This window comes from Pan troglodytes, chromosome 1 (genome assembly GCF_028858775.2).
Source record: "Pan troglodytes isolate AG18354 chromosome 1, NHGRI_mPanTro3-v2.0_pri, whole genome shotgun sequence".
Taxonomy (NCBI): domain Eukaryota; kingdom Metazoa; phylum Chordata; class Mammalia; order Primates; family Hominidae; genus Pan; species Pan troglodytes.
In genome coordinates, this window is record NC_072398.2 from 208,262,269 (window position 1) to 208,278,820 (window position 16,552).

General features: G+C 50.3%; 1 protein-coding gene and 2 long non-coding RNA genes across 6 annotated transcripts in view; 1 reads left to right on the forward strand and 2 right to left on the reverse strand.

Annotated features, from left to right (window-relative positions):
- EPHB2 (EPH receptor B2) overlaps positions 1–16,552 on the reverse strand; it is a 210,052-nt gene that overhangs the window by 162,578 nt on the left and 30,922 nt on the right. The gene's annotated exons all lie outside the window — the stretch shown is intronic.
- LOC107975238 (uncharacterized) lies at positions 3,773–12,444 on the reverse strand. The gene is made up of 2 exons (XR_001718626.2): positions 11,909–12,444; positions 3,773–3,883 (listed from the first exon to the last, which is right to left on the reverse strand). It is a non-coding gene; the product is annotated as an uncharacterized LOC107975238 (long non-coding RNA).
- Positions 12,475–13,463, forward strand: LOC129143487 (uncharacterized). Its single transcript, XR_008546946.2, has 3 exons — positions 12,475–12,583; positions 12,786–12,861; positions 13,132–13,463. It is a non-coding gene; the product is annotated as an uncharacterized LOC129143487 (long non-coding RNA).

Sequence of the window (16,552 nt, forward strand, 5' to 3'; positions counted from 1 at the left end):
GGACTATAGGTGTGTGCCAGCATACCTGGCTAATTTATTTTTATTTTTTGTAGAGACAGGGTCTTGCCATGTTGCCCAGGCTGGTCTTGAACTCCCGGCTTCAAGCAATCCACCTGCCTCAGCCTCCCAAAGTGTTGAGATTACAGGCATGAGGCACCACGCCTGGTCGATTTTTAATATCATTAGGGTAAACATTACACAGATGAGAAAATTGAGGCTCAGGATGACAAAATATGCTCAGAGTCCCATGACTGGTAAGTAAAAGAGCAAGGATTTGGATTCACACCTGTCTGACTCCAGAGTCTGCTCTTAGCTTCTCTTCTACAATGCCTGAGGCTGTCCTTCCCATCGAATCTAATTGTCTCAGCTTTCAATGGCCACCACCTTTGGGAAACCCTCCCTGACTGTCTCTACCCACCTCCCTGGAACCTGTCTGTGCCTGCCTTATCCTGGGAGCTCATCCACGTGGGGTCTCCCCAATGAGGCTGGGGTCTCCCCAATGAGGCTGGGGTCTCTCGGAGGGTAGGGCTCTCAGCAGAGAATGACTCAAGTATTCCAGAATCACCCAAACCCTGAGCACCCTCAGGACCCCACAAAAGCAACCCCCTATCACCCATAAACACAAAGGCCCTCTCCCACACCCACCATCACCCCCTACCATTACTCTGTTTTTAAAAAAGTTTGTAAGTGAAAAAAGTATATGCTTACAAGATATCGAAACAATATAGACAGGTATAAAGTGAAAGTCAAAGCTCTTTCCCCAGAAGAAGTCACAAACTAAACATCATTTAGGCATTTTACTGCACATAAAATGTATTTATAGAGGCACAGATGCATATTTATTCCTTTCAAAGTTGCAAATGGAATCATACCCAGCATACTGTTAGTAACCTGCTTTCGTATCATAGACATCTTCTGACCCGGGTACAGAAGCTTCTAGCATGTTCTGTCTACAGCCTCCTCATATCTAAGGTTCTTGCCTGTAGCCTCTCTCTACTCACCCCTCAAGGTGTCTGTGAGGAGAAACTGAGGCAGCAGGTGCCGCCTTGTTCTGGGGCTGGCCCAGTGAGATGGGGTGGGGTTAGTTCGGGGTGGAAATGGGGTCAGCGCAGGTCCATGGGCTGGAGAGCGTCCTCCAGCTCTCCCCTCTCCCACCAGGGCTGCCTCACACGCCCGCTGCCCCCGCCACGTCCCCCACACCTCATAAATCTGCAGGCGGCCAGGCCTGCTCAACCCAGACGGGACTCCCTCCGGAGACTCCCAGATAAAGCTGCCCACGGGCGAAGGGAAGGACTGGGGCCCAGTCCACACCTCAGGCGGGACTCAGGGTCAGGGCCGGGTCAGGGCCCAGGACCATGAGGTCCTGGCGGTCAGTCTGACTGAAGGCTCCTTGTGCCTCTCCCAGGGGACCGTCCCAGGCCAGCCGCCCAGTGGAGCTTCCTGCCTCCCCTCCGGACCCTTCCGCTGCCCCCATCCATCCTGAAACCGCAGCCACACAGACCTTTCCCGAACACCCCCTTTATCATGTCACTCCCTACTCGTGGCCTGCCTGTCGCTCCCCAGGGCCTGTGGGAGAAAGTGCAAGCTTCTTCCCACGGAATTCCTGAGCTAGCCCCAGCCTCCCCTTCCAGCCTGATGGACCCCCAGCCCATCCCCACCCCAGAAGCCCTCGGCTCAGCTATCGGCTCCTCTCCCTGCGTTTCCACCTCCCCACTTGTCCTGAGTCCATGTAGTGAACATCTGCGTGCCCAGGATCAGAATGTGGCTGCATCCCCACAATGATGGGACCCTGGGTTCGTCAATGACAGTCTCAGACAAAGAACTACCTTTCTAGAGTGGTGAAATTACATAAGATGAGCCACACAAATTGCAGGCACAGTGCCTGGCCTTTCATAAGGACTAAATACATGTTAGTTTCCTTCCTTTCTTCCCTGTGACTAATAATAATAATAATAGTACAACTGGCAAACACAGTGTTTATGCCAGGCACAGTTGGAAGCATTTACATGTAGTAATTTATGAATATTTAATATCCTAAATGTTCCTTTGACATAGGCACCGTATTATTCCCATTTTACAGATGAGGAAACCGAGGCACTTTGCAGTGAAGTAATTGCCCAAGGTCACGTGGCCATTTCAGGGCAGAGCGAGGATTCAAACCCAGTGCATCTAGCTCCCCCAGAAGCCCCTCCTAGTGAGATGGCTCCCCTCTCTGTCCTCGCCATTTGTCTACTATCAAGAATTCCAAGCTCACCCTGGGCGCATGGACCAGAAGGGCAGGGAGGAGGCAGGTAGGCCAGCAGGATGGATGGGACTTTCTGAGGCTTCTTTCTTCAGACCTCAGTGTGCCCATTTGATTTGGGGCATCCCCTCCCCTGCATCCATCTAAAAATGTTTTTTTGGTCTTTGTTTTTAAAAATAGTCAAAGTGAGCATAAACAGATTCAGGGACAGCAGGTCGGTGCAGTGACAGGAGAGGCCATCTTTCTGGCATGTCCACGCCCTCGCCAAGTCCCTTCCTGGCTCCGGACCTCAGTTTTCTCACCGGGGCCATCTGCAAGAGGATTTAGTGGCACCTGACACTGTATTCTAGGACGCCATAAACTGAGAACATTTTTCCTTTTTCAATTCTCTTCAATCCCCTGATCCCTCAAAGAGAAAGTCTCCACTGGGGCTGCTGAGACGTTAACACCTCTCCACCTCTCTGAAACACACTGGTCTTTTGCAACAAAGAGCAGGAGAGGGGGGCCTCGGGCTCAGGGCCTAGTATGGAGCTGTCTCTAGGGCACAGGCCCTTCGGCTCACCTCTCCTGCCCCTCGCCTCACCTCCCCTGCCCATCGTCTCACCTTCCCTGCCCCTCGCCTCACCTCCCCTGCCCCTCACCTCACCTCCCCTGCCCCTCGCCTCACCTCCTCTGCCCCTCGCCTCACCTCACCTGCCCCTTGCCTCACCTCACCTGTCCCTCACCTCACCTCCCCTGCCCCTCACCTCCCCTGCCCCTCACCTCACCTCCCCTGCCCCTCGCCTCAGCTTCCCTGACCCTCGCCTCACCTCCCCTGTCCCTCACCTCACCTGTCCCTCACCTCACCTCCCCTGCCCCTCACCTCACCTCCCCTGTCCCTCACCTCACCTGCCCCACGTCTCACCTCACCTGCCCCTCATCTCACCTCACCTGCCCCTCATCTCACCTCCCTTGCCCCTCACCTCACCTGCCCCTCATCTCACCTGCCCCTCATCTCACCTCCCCTGCCCCTCACCTCACCTCCCCTGCCCCTCACCTCACCTCCCCTGCCCCTCACCTCATCTCCCCTGCCCCTCACCTCCCCTCCCCTGCCCCTCACCTCCCCTCCCCTCCCCTGCCCCTCCCCTCCCCTCCCCTGCCCCTCACCTGCCCCTCACCTCCCTTCCCCTGCCTCTCACCTCCCCTGTCGACCTCTCTTTTCTGCTCTGGGCCACAAAGATGCCCAGTGCCTGCAAGAGCCTCTGCCTCCTGACACACGGCACACAGACACGTGTAGGGGAGGCAACTCCCCATGAACAGCCTTGACAAGAGAGGGCGGGTGGCAGTTCTGAGGTGTGCTCTCCATGGCCCCGTACCAGGCCTGGGGGATCGAGCCCCAGCTGCCCCAGCAGTGGTAAGCTCCACTGCACACCTCGCGCCACCTTTGCCTCCCTCCCTGGGCCCCTCTCTGGTCCCCTGAGCCCTGGTCTCAGGTGTCCTCCCTTCTGCAGAAGCCCAGCCAAAGAGTGAGCACCAGGCTGGAGACGGACATGGTCACCCTGTCCTGCCTCTGTTGTATTTATAGTTTAACTTCTGTGGTGTCAAGAGATGCTGGTGTTTTATTTATGGCGGGATATGGACTTTCTGTCTTCATACATTTACCTAGGAAATAGAAAAGTGAGTCATTTGTAGAACAACAGTGAGAACATGGCTTGAGATGGTAGAAATTGAGACTGACAGCTGGGAACCACAAGACGAGAGGTTTCTGAGCACCTTTGAGCCACCATTTTGGTTTGGTTTGGGGACATTTCTGCTATCTCCATGGGCTGAACGCTTACTGGCTGCCTGTCTCACTCCTGGGGTGGCCACAGAGGGTCCAGTGTCTCTGGGGTGCCCCTTAAGGAGCCCACAGAACACTCAGGCCCAGGATTTGGGGTCCTTACAGCGGCCTGGAACCCCAGGGGATCACGAATCTAAGTGTCTTGGGCCTGTGTAAGGGTGAAGCTAAGGTTGAGTTGCAGGCTCTAAGGCCTTCCTGTCTTTTGGTGAATGAAGACTCATCCCTGCAATCCCAGCACCCTCCCGGCTTGAGGTAGAGGTTTGGGGAAGGCCCTTTCACCACATCTGGAGCTCATTACGCCGAGAAGCTGGAGAGGCAGAGGATATAAATGGGTCCAGCAAGGGTTTAGATAAATACTGGGATGATAGATCCACACCAGGTTATTGAGAGAAAGTGAAAGGATGTCCAAAGAAGATCCTTAACCTTGTCAAGCTCTCCGACAAACTGTCCCCAGGGGGCCCGTCCACTCAGCAGCCTCATCTCCTGCCTCTCCCCCACACGCAGCCTGGGCACAGCCAAAGGAAAAGGCCCCTCCCACTCCGCACTCCACGCTTGTGCCTGTGCTGGTCTCTGCACCTAGCCAGCCCTTGCCTTCCCTTCCGACTCGGCTCATGGGAGCCTTCCCTGACCACCCAGACTGGGCTTGGTGCCTGTGCTTCCTCCATCAGGGCAGGGGACTGGCTGACTTTGGATGTCCACCAAAGCCACCTGACTGGACCATGACAGCCCAGTGCAGGACCCAGTGCCTCGTGATCATGTGACAAGAGGAGCCATCATTTAAGTGTCCAGCACGGGCCAGGATGTGTGCCGAGCATTTGATGTGCAGTGACTCATTTAATCCACATAACAATCTGGTAAGGAACCCCCATTTTACAGATGAGGCACCTGAAGGCCAGAGAGTTAAAGCAACTTGCCCAGGGTCACACAGCCAAGATTTGGGAGAGCTGGCCTGTAGATCCAGGGTTGCCCAACTCTGGAGCTCACACTCTTTCTTCCATACCACAATGCCTAAACCAGTAGTGGGTGAAAAAGACTGTTGACTGGAAGAACAGATGGGAAACAAAATATCAGCCTGGGCCAGGTGTAGTGGTTCATGCCTGTAGTCCCAGCACTTTGGGAGGCCAAGACAGGAGGATCGCTTGAGCCCAGGAGTTCAAGAGCAGCCTGGGCAACATAGTGAGATCCTGTCTCCAAAAAAAAAAAACATAGCCCAGCATGATGGCATGCACCTGTAGTCCTAGCTAATCAGGAGGCTGAGGCAGGAAGATTGCTTGAGCCCAGTAATCTGACGCTGCAGCGAGTCATGACTATACCACTGCACTCCAGCCGGGGTGACAGAGCAAGACCCCAATTCAAAATATATGTGTGTGTGCATGTGTGTGTGTGTATGTGTAAGTATAAATATATACTTTATAAATATTAAAATACATGAAAATAATATTAAAATATTAAAAATGTATTTACATGCACATATTTTTATATACAAATATATAGATCAGCCTGGATCCAACTCTGCTCAGGCCTTCTTCAGAGGCTCTTACTAAAAAGCAGGTTTTAATTCCCTTGTATGTCCTGACTACGTGGTAATTTTATATTTTATTTTATTATTTTATTTTTGTATTATTTTATTTTATTATTATTATATTTTATTATTATTCTTTCTTTGAGGCAGGGTCTCACTCTGTAACCCAGGCTGGAGTGCAATGGTGCAACCTCAACCTCCTGGGCTCAAGCCATCCTCCCACCTCAGCTTCCCAAGTAACTGGGATAACAGGTGCACACCACCACGCCCAGCTAATTTTTGTATTTTTGTAGAGATGGGTTTTCGCCGTGTTTCCCAGACTGGTCTTGAACTCCTGGGCTCAAGGAATCTGCTTGCCTTGGCCCCCCAAAGTGCTGGGATTATGGGCGTGAGCCCACCCCAGCTAGTAATTTTAGAGTGTTGCACACTTATTTTTCTGCCTACACAAGGAATAAAAACAATCATAAATAACACCTGTGAAGTAGGTCAGACATTTCCAAGAACATTCATCATGTTTAAGTTTCACAATAACCCTGCATGGTTTCACTGGACAGATGAAGAAACTGAGGCTGGGAGTGAAGAAATGACCAACCCAAGGCCACACGGAACTAGTGAACGCCCAAATCCAAAGCCTGTGACTGGTGTCACTGTGCACAGGGTGGAACTCCAGACCGAAGCCTGATTTTTAAAGAAGACAGCCCCCAACTTGGGGTATTCTCATCTCTATGATGGGGACAATGGCCCTAATTCATTCTCCGCTTCCCAGGACCCTCATGGAGAAAGCTGGTGGCCTTCATGACAAAGGAGGCAGCCCTGCAGCGAGGCGACTCCAGAAGGAGCTGACATCATTCCCGCCTTTCTGTGTGGCAGGTGATCCTCCCAGCCCACTGTCTTTGATCTTGTACATCCCCATTTCCTACCTGAGGATGGCACAGCTTGCAGGGGCTAAGCATCCTAAAGAAAGCCACATGGTGGGTATACGGCAGAACCAGGACTTGAACCCAGGGTCAGCTCGCATCTCCCAAGGCAGAGGCTGTGAAAGCTTCTGGAAAGGCGTAAAGGTAGGGAAGGTGAGCCCTGACCAGCAGGCTGGGGACAGAGCTCCCCACTCAGGCTCTGTTGAGACTTGGAAGACAAGGTAAAGACATACAACAGATGTCAGCTCAGCAGTGGCCAAAATGCTGACTTGGGCTTGGGCCTCGGGGCTCAGATCTGCCTGTTCCCAGAACAGCAGAGATAACAGGGATCCTGTTACAGCACCGGGACACTTCTGGGCAGGTGAGCACACCTCTGTGCTCCTGCCACCTGGCGCCCCATCAGTCCTGCGTGCAGGAAGCAGACGGGCGTGGGTGGCAGGTGAGCGCTCCCATCTGTCCTGGCAGCCTCCAGGCTCACTCGCTGCGTGACCTCTGCTAGGTCCCATCCCCTCTCTGTTCTTCAGAGCATCCCCCTCCACCAAATGAAGGGCTTGGACTGACCAGTGTTCTTCAAACTTCAGTAGCCCTTGAACTACTGTTAGGACTTTGGCTATTTCCACACAACCACTTGAACTCCACTTTACTTTTAAATTGGCTCACCTATTTTCATGGAAATAAATTCATCAGTAAAGGAAAAAATCAGGCTACTGCTGGAACTAGAAGAGAGCCAGCACCAATTCTGAGAATCAGAGGTAGTCTGGGGAGATGCTTAAGAGCATGGGCTCTGGGGCCCGCTGCCTGGATTCCTAGTCCTTGCTCTGACACTCTGGAGGTGTGACCCAGGCAGGTTACTCAACCTCTCTGTGTATCAGCTTACTCATCTGGAAGGTGGATAATAGCACCTGTCTCATAAAGTCGTAATGGGGATGAAATATTTGTAATATTTGCAAAGCACTTAGAAAGTGCCATTTGTATGTTTGTTAAATAAAAATATATAAGCTAAACTATTCATGATGAAAACAAGATGATGTCCTGGCATTGCGGCTCCCTAGCAGGTTCTGAGCTTGAAGTCTGCTTTTCCCAATTGAAAAGGGAGATTAGGGGCTGTCAGAGAGGTGTTAGAGACATGCTGGCAGGAAACAGAGACTTTCTCCATGAGTAATCAGCAGGCACGGAGGAGAAGGGAAGGGGAACTTTCTTACTGTGTGATTCAGCGTTATTTAATGCCATTTCCGTGTTCCCCTGGAGCCTGCTCCGTCTGACACTCATGTAAACACAGGACTAAAGCACATCAGAAGTCTGGCTCTGGTGACCCAGGACTCCAGAAAGAGAAGAGAGCAAAGCTCTGATGCCACAGAAGCGTCCGGGCCTCAGCACCCATCCCAGCCCATCTCTCCTGCTCCCCCTGCCCCTTGCCTGCTGAAAATCCTTCTACTGCCCCAGCCACTACCTTCCCTGGATTGTAGGGCTGCTCCAATATAAACTACCCCACTGCCTTTCTTTTCATAGAGAGGTGGCCCATGGGAGAAGTTGAGATAAGGATTCTGGACTTTAAATTCCACATCTGACGCTTGCTGTGTGACCTTGGGCAAGTCACATCCCTGCTCTGGTCTGTTTCCTCATCTGCCAAGTAAGAATATAACTGCCTTCTTCATGGGGCCTTAGGGGCTTATTAATGAGATAATGCAGGTTAAGGTCTTTGCACAGCTCTGAGTGCACAGCTGGCACTCAATGAATGACAGTTGTTACTATAAATAAATTCAAAATTTGAGAAGAAAGTCCTTTGTCAAACCACACGTCTTGATTAGGTTAACTTCATGTATCCCCTCCTCATCCCCATCCTTTTGTCCGTATGTCTTTCTAGGTGTTCCATGAGGGCAGGGACCAGCTGACTCATCTCAGTATCCTCAGCCCCCAGTATAGGGTCTGGAACCCAATGGAGGTCCAGCTGAGTGAGTGAATGAATGAATGAATGAATGAATGAATGAATGGCTCCGGTAGACATAAGCCACCCTGTGGACGGGGAGGAGACAGCATCCTTCCCCTCTCCATCCTGGGCCTAATACCTTCACCTTCCTTTCCCCTTCCCTCAAAGAGGAGCCAGGAGGGACAGCTCCCCTGGCAATGGGAGCTGATGTCACATAGGATCTGTGACACAAGACAACCAAGAAACACCTGTTGTCACCCACAGAACCAAACACCTTGGTCTGAATCCTTCAATTCACTTCCAGGTTTCTGGTGGATCTTTATCATGTGCCCAGACCTGGGTGAGGCAGTGTTGGGGGTAGAGAGTTCTAGAAGAAATGCACATCCCAGTCCCTGCCCTGCATTCCTCTTTTTTCCAGGGCACCAACATGCTGGCAAAAAGCAAAACCAGAAAGTAAAAAGGAGGCTGGGTGTGGTGGCTCACACCCTAATCCCAGTACTTTGGGAAGCCAAGGTGGGCAGATCGCTTGAGGTCAGGAGTTCGAGACCAGCCTGGCCAACCTGGTGAAACCCTGCCTCTATTAAAAATACAAAAATGAGCTGGGCGTGGTGGCACCTGCCTGTAGTCCCAGCTACTAGGGAGGCTGAGGCATGAGGATCACTTGAACCCAGGAGGCGGAGGTTGCAGTGAGGCGAGATCCCACCACTGCACTCCAGCCTGGGCAACAGAGTGAAACTCCATCTCAAAAGAAAAAAAAAAAGCCACAAAGTAAAAAGGAAAGAATGGGACAGGCGCTGATGACCAGCAGCTCACAGACAAGAGGGCCCATGACGTGTAGCCTACCTTGTTGGTTTTCATAAAATGCGATACATTCTACTAGGTTGGTGCAAAAGTAATTCTGATTTTTGCCATTACTTTCAAAGGCAAAAACCGCAATTACTTTTGCACCAACCTAATATTATTTCTAGAAAGAATTGGAGGAAACTTCATAATTAAAATAAATTATATAATTTATTTTATTTTAATATCATATATATGTGTGTGTTTATGTATGTACATATATCTCAGGACATTAGAATCAAATTTATGTAAAAAGAGGACCCAGAGCTGGGCGCAGTGGCTCACGCCTGTAATCTCAGCACTTTGGGAGGCCGAGGTGGGCAGATCATGAGGTCAGGAGTTCGAGACCAGCCTGACCAACATGGTGAAACCCTGTCTCTACTAAAAATACAAAAATTAGCTGGGCATGATGGTGTGCACCTGTAATCCCAGCTACTCAGGAGGCTGAGGCAGGAGAATGGTGTGAACCTGGGAGGTGGAGCTTGCAGTGAGCTGAGATCACGCCACTGCACTCCAGCCTGGGCGACAGAGCAAGACTCCATCTCAAAAAAAAGAAAAAAAACAAAAGGACCCAGAAAGCCCCTTGAGGTAAGGGAAAGATCATTCTTCCATGAACCTAATTAGGAAACAACGTTTGCTCTGAGCTTCCCAGCAGCCAAAGTGAGACAGGAAGCAAGTTGGGAGGGTATGATGAAGGAATATTAAGAATAACAGCCAAACTTACTGAGTGCTTACTCTGTGGCAGGCATTAAGAGCTTCACGTGTGGAAACACACTGAATGTTCACAGTAACCCAGTGAAATCGATAAGATTACTTGCTCCATTTTACAGATGGGGAAACTAAGGCCAGAGAGGATTAAATAACTTGCACAAGTGGCTAGCAAGAAGTTGAGCCAGGATGTGCACTAGGAAATTCAGTTCTAGAGTCATACTCGTTCTCAGCTACCATGCTATCCTGCCAGGCCCTTAAATGTGGTTTTTTACTGGCTTCACACAGCTCCACCACAGCATGTTATTATCTTCAGGTGCTGAATGAAGTAACTGAGGCACAGAGAGGTGAAGTGACTTGCCCAAAGTCACACAGCTCATCAGTGGCTAAGTGGGGCCGCCCAACTTCATTGTCCTTTTCCCCAGGCAGACCGGCTCCGCTCTACAGCACGATGGGTTCTAGAGCTCAAGCCACCAACAAATGGGTTCATTCCAGGTGAGGAGACAGGTCACACCTGAGTCTCCAAACAGCAGAGGAACCCCGACGGCTCGCTTGCCTGCTCTCCTGCAGGCCACCCCTGCTGGCAGAGGTCCCTGATGACTGGGGGTCTGGCAATGCCAGCTCACAGACCACATGCCACCCCAAGGTGTTTGCTTTGCTCAGCTGGGTGGGTGAGTCATCTCAGAGCCCCCCTCCCTTGCCTGTGGCTGTGCAAGGGCTTTGGCAGCTGGGATTTGAGGAATCTCAAGCCCCTCTCGATTTGCTCTACCAGGATGACAAAGAATCTCTGGAACAGCCTAGTTGGTCTGGCATCAACAGACCTTGATTTTGAGTCGGACCTTGGGCAAGCCACTTCACCACCTGGGGGCAATGTCAAGGATTAAGTAATATAACTCAGTAAAAGCACTTATCAGAGTGCTTTGGCACAGAAAAAGGGCTTAATAAATTTCAGCCATTATTAATACAAGTAACCTTGCCTGGGCTATCTGTGGCCCACAGCTGCTGTGACCACACTGAACAGAGGACATGAGCCCGCCTTGCTTGGGCCCTCAGCCCGGTGACCGAACCCTGAGCAGAAGGCAGTTCTCCCTGTTTGCCTGGGTTTCTGGTAAGCAGCAGCTGATGCAGAACCCGAGTTTGGCTGTGTGATCTGGGGCCAGCCAATCTCCCTCTCTGGGCCTCAGTTTCCCCCTCTATAAAAGAAGAGGCTTGGACTGAGGGACTCTCCTGCTCTCACCACCTGTCACTTCTTCTTTTATTTCATCTGACTTTAAAACACTCCCTAGGAGGGAGGCAGGGCTGGTCCTAACCCCCCTTCCAGGAATGGGGAAAGCAAGGCTAACCTAAGAGATTTGCACCCCCGGGGGGGTCACAGGTCAGGAGGGTGCAGAGGGAAGTGTGTGGATGTGGCCTCAGAGCGGGGTCTGAATCCCAGCTCCCCTACACCCTTGTGGGAAGGTCACGAAGAAAAGACACTTCACACCTTTGTGACCTGACTTCTGCATCCTGAAAGGTGGAGGTGAGGCCTCCCGTGCAGAAGGAGGTCAGGATTTAGAGATGTGTACTGGAGGGCCTAACATGGTCCATGGTCCACGGTCCACAGTAGGTGGTCGATCATGGAAGTTTTGTTATTCTTTGCAAAAGGCTAATTTCACCATCTCATCTCCCCCCTGCAGAACACACTGCAGTGACTTCCTGTTGCTCCAAGTGTGAAGACACACAGGGTGGGGCTCAAGGAGGAGCCCACAGGCCTCTCTGGCCTCACCCTGCCCCTCTCTTCATCGAGCTCTCAGTTCCAGCCACTCTGGTTCCTTTTGACCACCAATAACTCACACTCCTACTGGATCTTTGCCCAAGATGTTCCCCAGCTTGGTGCACCCTCCCTTCCCTTTTAGCCAGGTCAACTCCCGCTCATCTTTCAGTCCATACTTACGTGTCACTTCCTCCAGGAAGCCTTCCCTGGCCTCCCTACCAGACCCAATCATTACAGCCTCTTTTGGCAGTTGTGAAAGATGCAGTTGCCCCATGTCTGTGGGCTCATTCTTTGATGACTGTCTGATCTGTTGCCAGAGGCTGCAAGGTCCATAGGGCAGGTGTCTGGTGCGATCTTTCCACGCCTGCACTCACCTCCTTCCCTGGCAAAATGCCTGGCCCAGGGCAGGGACTCAGTCCTATTACCAGATTTCGATCAGAGCAGAGTTGATCACTATGTATTTGGAGGTCTTTCTCACCAAACCTTGCTGGCATATAGAGGAGTTAAACATCCTGATCCTGCTGCGTCCCCACTGTGCAGGCTGACTGCTGAGGTGTAGAAATGGGTGGGGAGATAGGCTTTGAAAGATAAGCTGCAGATTGTCACAGAATCCAGAGCAGCGTCGGCTAGGCACACCAGCCACATCTGTGGGCAGACGCCAGGCCCCGCTGCGCTCACAGCTGCCGATCATCCAAGGCCCAGCCTGAGCCTTGCTGAATGACATCAACAAAGCCCCCCATTGCCAAGCGCCCACCATGAGCTAGGCTGCTGCATGGATTATAATTATCTCAGTACATCCTCTCAACCCCTGTGACCACCCCCTTTCAGAGATAAAGGAAACTGAGGCTCAGACAGGTCACTTGCCCAAAGCCAAACCATTAGAAAGTGGGGAGGGATGTTTGAAGCTTTTTTTAATCGAGGTATAGCTCATATACAGTAAAGCATGCAGATCTTAAGTGTACAGCTTGATGAATGTCTCAAATGCATATACCCATGTAACTACCACTCAAAAAGTTCCTCGTGTCCTGTCCTCATCAATATCCTTCCTTCACCATAGGCAATCGCGATCCTGACTTAATTGCCATTGATTCGTTTTGCCTGGTTTTGAAGTTCCTATGAGTGAAACCAGTCGGGTATGTATTGTTTGGTGTCTGGCTTATTTTGCAAAGTGTAATGATCTTGAGATTTATCCATGATGCTGCGTGTTATCAGCAGCTTGTTGTTCTTTTTTATTCCTGCGTCATATTCCATCGTATGAATGAATACCCCACAATTTATTTGCTCATTCTTTGTTCATGGACATTTGGGTTGTTTCCAGTTTGGAGCTGTGACAGGCAAAGCTGCTGTGAACATTGTGCTCTAGTCCCTGTCTTTCAGTGAACATGTGCATTCATCTCATTTAGGTATATACAGCTGACCCTTGGATAACACCAGTTTGAACAGAGCAGGTCCACTTATGCTTGGACTTTCTTCTGCCTCTGCCACACTCGAGACAGCAAGACCAACCTCTCCTCCTCAGCCTGCTCAACGTGAAGACGAAGAGGATGACCTTTATGACAATCTACTTCCACTGAATGAATAGTGAATATGCTTTCTCTTCCTTGTGATTTTCTTTCTTTCTTTCTTTTTTTTTTTTTTTTTGAGACACAGTCTCACTCTGTCACCCAGTCTGTAGTGCTGTGGCATGATCATAGCTCGCTGCAACCTTGAACTGGCCTCAAGCGATCCTCCTGTCTCTGCCTCCCAAATAGCTGAGACTACAAGTGCATGCCACCATGCCTGGCCTATGCTTTCCTTTTTTTTTTTTTTTTTTTTTTTTTGAGACAATGTCTCACTCTGTTGCCCAGGCTCACTGGGCCATCATAACTCACTGTAGCCTCAAACTCCTGGGCTCAAGTGATCCTCCTGCCTGAGCCTCTCAAGTAGTTGGACTACAGGCACACACCACCATGCCCAGCTTAGAATTTTCATAATATTTTTTCTCTAGCTTACTTTATTGTAAGAATACAGTATATTATATATAACATACAAAATATATAACATATATATATATACAACATACAAAATATGTGTTAGTTGACTATGTTATCAGTAAGGCTTCTGGTCGACAGTAGGCTATTACTAGTTAAGTTTTTGGGGAGTCAAATGTTATATGTGGATTTTCAACAGTGTGAGGGGTCAGCACCCCTACCCCCACATTGTTCAAGGGTCAAATGTACTAAATAGGGAGTGGAATTACTGGGCTACGAGGTAGGCGTGTGCTCAATTTTATTAGAAACAGCTAAACTGTTTTCCACGGGGGTTGGGGGGTTATATGACTGATTTTATTCATACTCTTACCCCAATCTGTTTCTTAGGGAAATCATGATTTGGGGTGATTTTGTTATTTTGAGTATGGTGATTTATTGTGTTAATAATGAAATGTGATCTGATTCTTTTTAGTACTACTGGGTGAGTTCCATTAGAAACAAATTGGCACATCAATTATAAACTCTTTGTTAGAACTCCTACGTTGTAATTTGGGGGTTCAGATAAGAACAGCGTCATTACCTGCTGCCCCGGATGCCATATCAAGCTTCCTGACTTAGAGCTTGTGGGACCCAGTCCAGAAGCAGATGACATTACCATTTGTAGAGGTGGCCGAGGAGGCCTACTATGTGCCAGGCACTGTACTCAGAGCTTTGGGGCTATCATCTACTTTAATCCTCCCGGGCTGGGCACGGTGGCTCACACCTATAATCCCAGCACTTAGGGAGGCCAAGGTGAGGAGATCACTTGAGGCCAGGAGTTTAAGACCAGCCTGGCCAACGTGGTGAAACCCCATCTCTACAAAAGAACACAAAAATTAGCTGGGTGTGGTGGTGCGTGCCTATAATCCCAGCTACTTGGGGAGGCTGAGGCACGAGAATCACTTGAACTCGGGAGGTGGAGGTTGCAGTGAGCCAAGATCACCCCATTGCACTCCAGCCTGGGCAAGAGAGTGAGACCCTGTCTCAAAAACATAAAATTAAAAAATAAAATTAAATTTACAGAAATCCTCCCAAATGTATTATGAAGTAGTGATGACCATCCCATTTTAAAGAGGAGGAAACTGAAGCTCAGAGAGGTGAAGTGCCTCAGCCTGGGTCTCACAAGAAGTAAGCTGATCCTGGTAAGCTGTACTGGAGGTCAGCAGCCCTTCAGGTGTACGGGCGGCATCATCAAGCCCTGGGTTGCTGTGACCATTCATAGCCAATACATTCCGGAGAGCATGATGCCTAGTACAGAGTTGGCACTCAAAAAGGCTTGTTTAGGCCAGGTGTAGGGGCTCATGCTTGTACTCCCACTATTTCAGGTGGCTGAGGTTGAAGGATCGTTTGAGCCCAGGAGTTCAAGACCAGCCTGGGCAACATAGTGAGACTCGATCTCTACTAAAAATTTAAAAATTAGCTGGGCGTGGTGGCACAAGCCTGTAGACCCAGCTACTCAGGAGGCTGAAGTGGGAGGATCGCTTGAGCCAAGGAAGTTGAGGCTGCAGTGAGCCATGATAAGACCACTGCACTCCAACCTGAGTGACAGAGTATGAGACCCTGTCTCAGAAAAAAAAAAAAGTTCATAATAAATGAATGTCAAAGTAGAAACAGAACAAGGACCCTGAGCAAACCTGGGGGTTAAACTTCTCTGCTCAGAAAGACATCAAAGCACTTAGAAAAGAAAGTCAGTCAGGTGTCTGACTTTCCTTGGGAGGCTGAGGTGGGAGGATCACTTGAGGTCAGGAGTTTGAGACCAGCCTGGGCAACTTAGTGAGTCCCCTCTACAAAAAATAAAAAACTAGCTGGGCATGGTGGCATATACCTTTAGTCCTAGCTACTCAGGAGGCTGAGGTGGGGGGATCGCTTGAGCCCAGGAGGTCAAGGCTGCAGCAGTGAACTATGATTGCTTCTGCGAATAGCCATTGCACTCCACTCCAGCCTAAGCAACACAGTGAGACACTCAGAAGAAAGAGAGAAAGGAAGGAAGGAAGGATGGAAGGATGGAAGGAAGGAAGGAAGGAAGGAAGGAAGGAAGGAAGGAAGGAAGGAAGGAAGGAAGGAAGGAAGTCTGGCTAGAATGTCAGTTAGTCGATTCACCCCATTTTCCTTTTGATCTGAGTGAGGTCCAGGAGCTGGGAACCTGGACAGAGCTCCGGCTCTCAGCTTTGCCCCTGCCCCCACCCTTTCTACCAACTTTCCTCCATTATTCCTAACTGTTCCCAGCCTACCCTGAATGCAGAAGGCAGGGCTCTCTATCTCCAACCTGTCTCATTCTGGGCATCCTTCTACATCAGCCAGGGCGGTCCTCATGTCAGGGACCCTATGGCTTGTCCATACCACGAGCCTGGAGCTTTGCAGACCAACACAGCCTCTGGGCTCATATGGGCCAGGAGGATGATGTGGATGGACCCTATGAGCAGGGGCCTGGGTCGGATGCTGGCTTGGACCCTGCCCACCCACCCACTCACCCAGGGGACCTCAGGCAAGCTGTTCTTTCCGAGCCTCAGATTTCCCATCTGTAGCAGGGTGAGTTCATGAGTAAAATAAAATGGTGCAGAAGAGGTGTGGGGTACCAATGAAGTGCATGGGCACTGGAGACACAGAACTAGTTCAAGTCCCGACTCTACCACTTCCCCACTGGGGGCAGGTGCCTTAACCACACTGAGCTCCGGCCTTCTCATCTCTGAAACAGGGAGAAAAATAAAGCCCATCCCCGAGACAGGCATGTAAGACAACAAGCCCAGTGTGTGGGGATTTGCGGCTTCCACGCAGGTGAACTATTATTGCCCTTGTATACGTTATTGCACTGAGC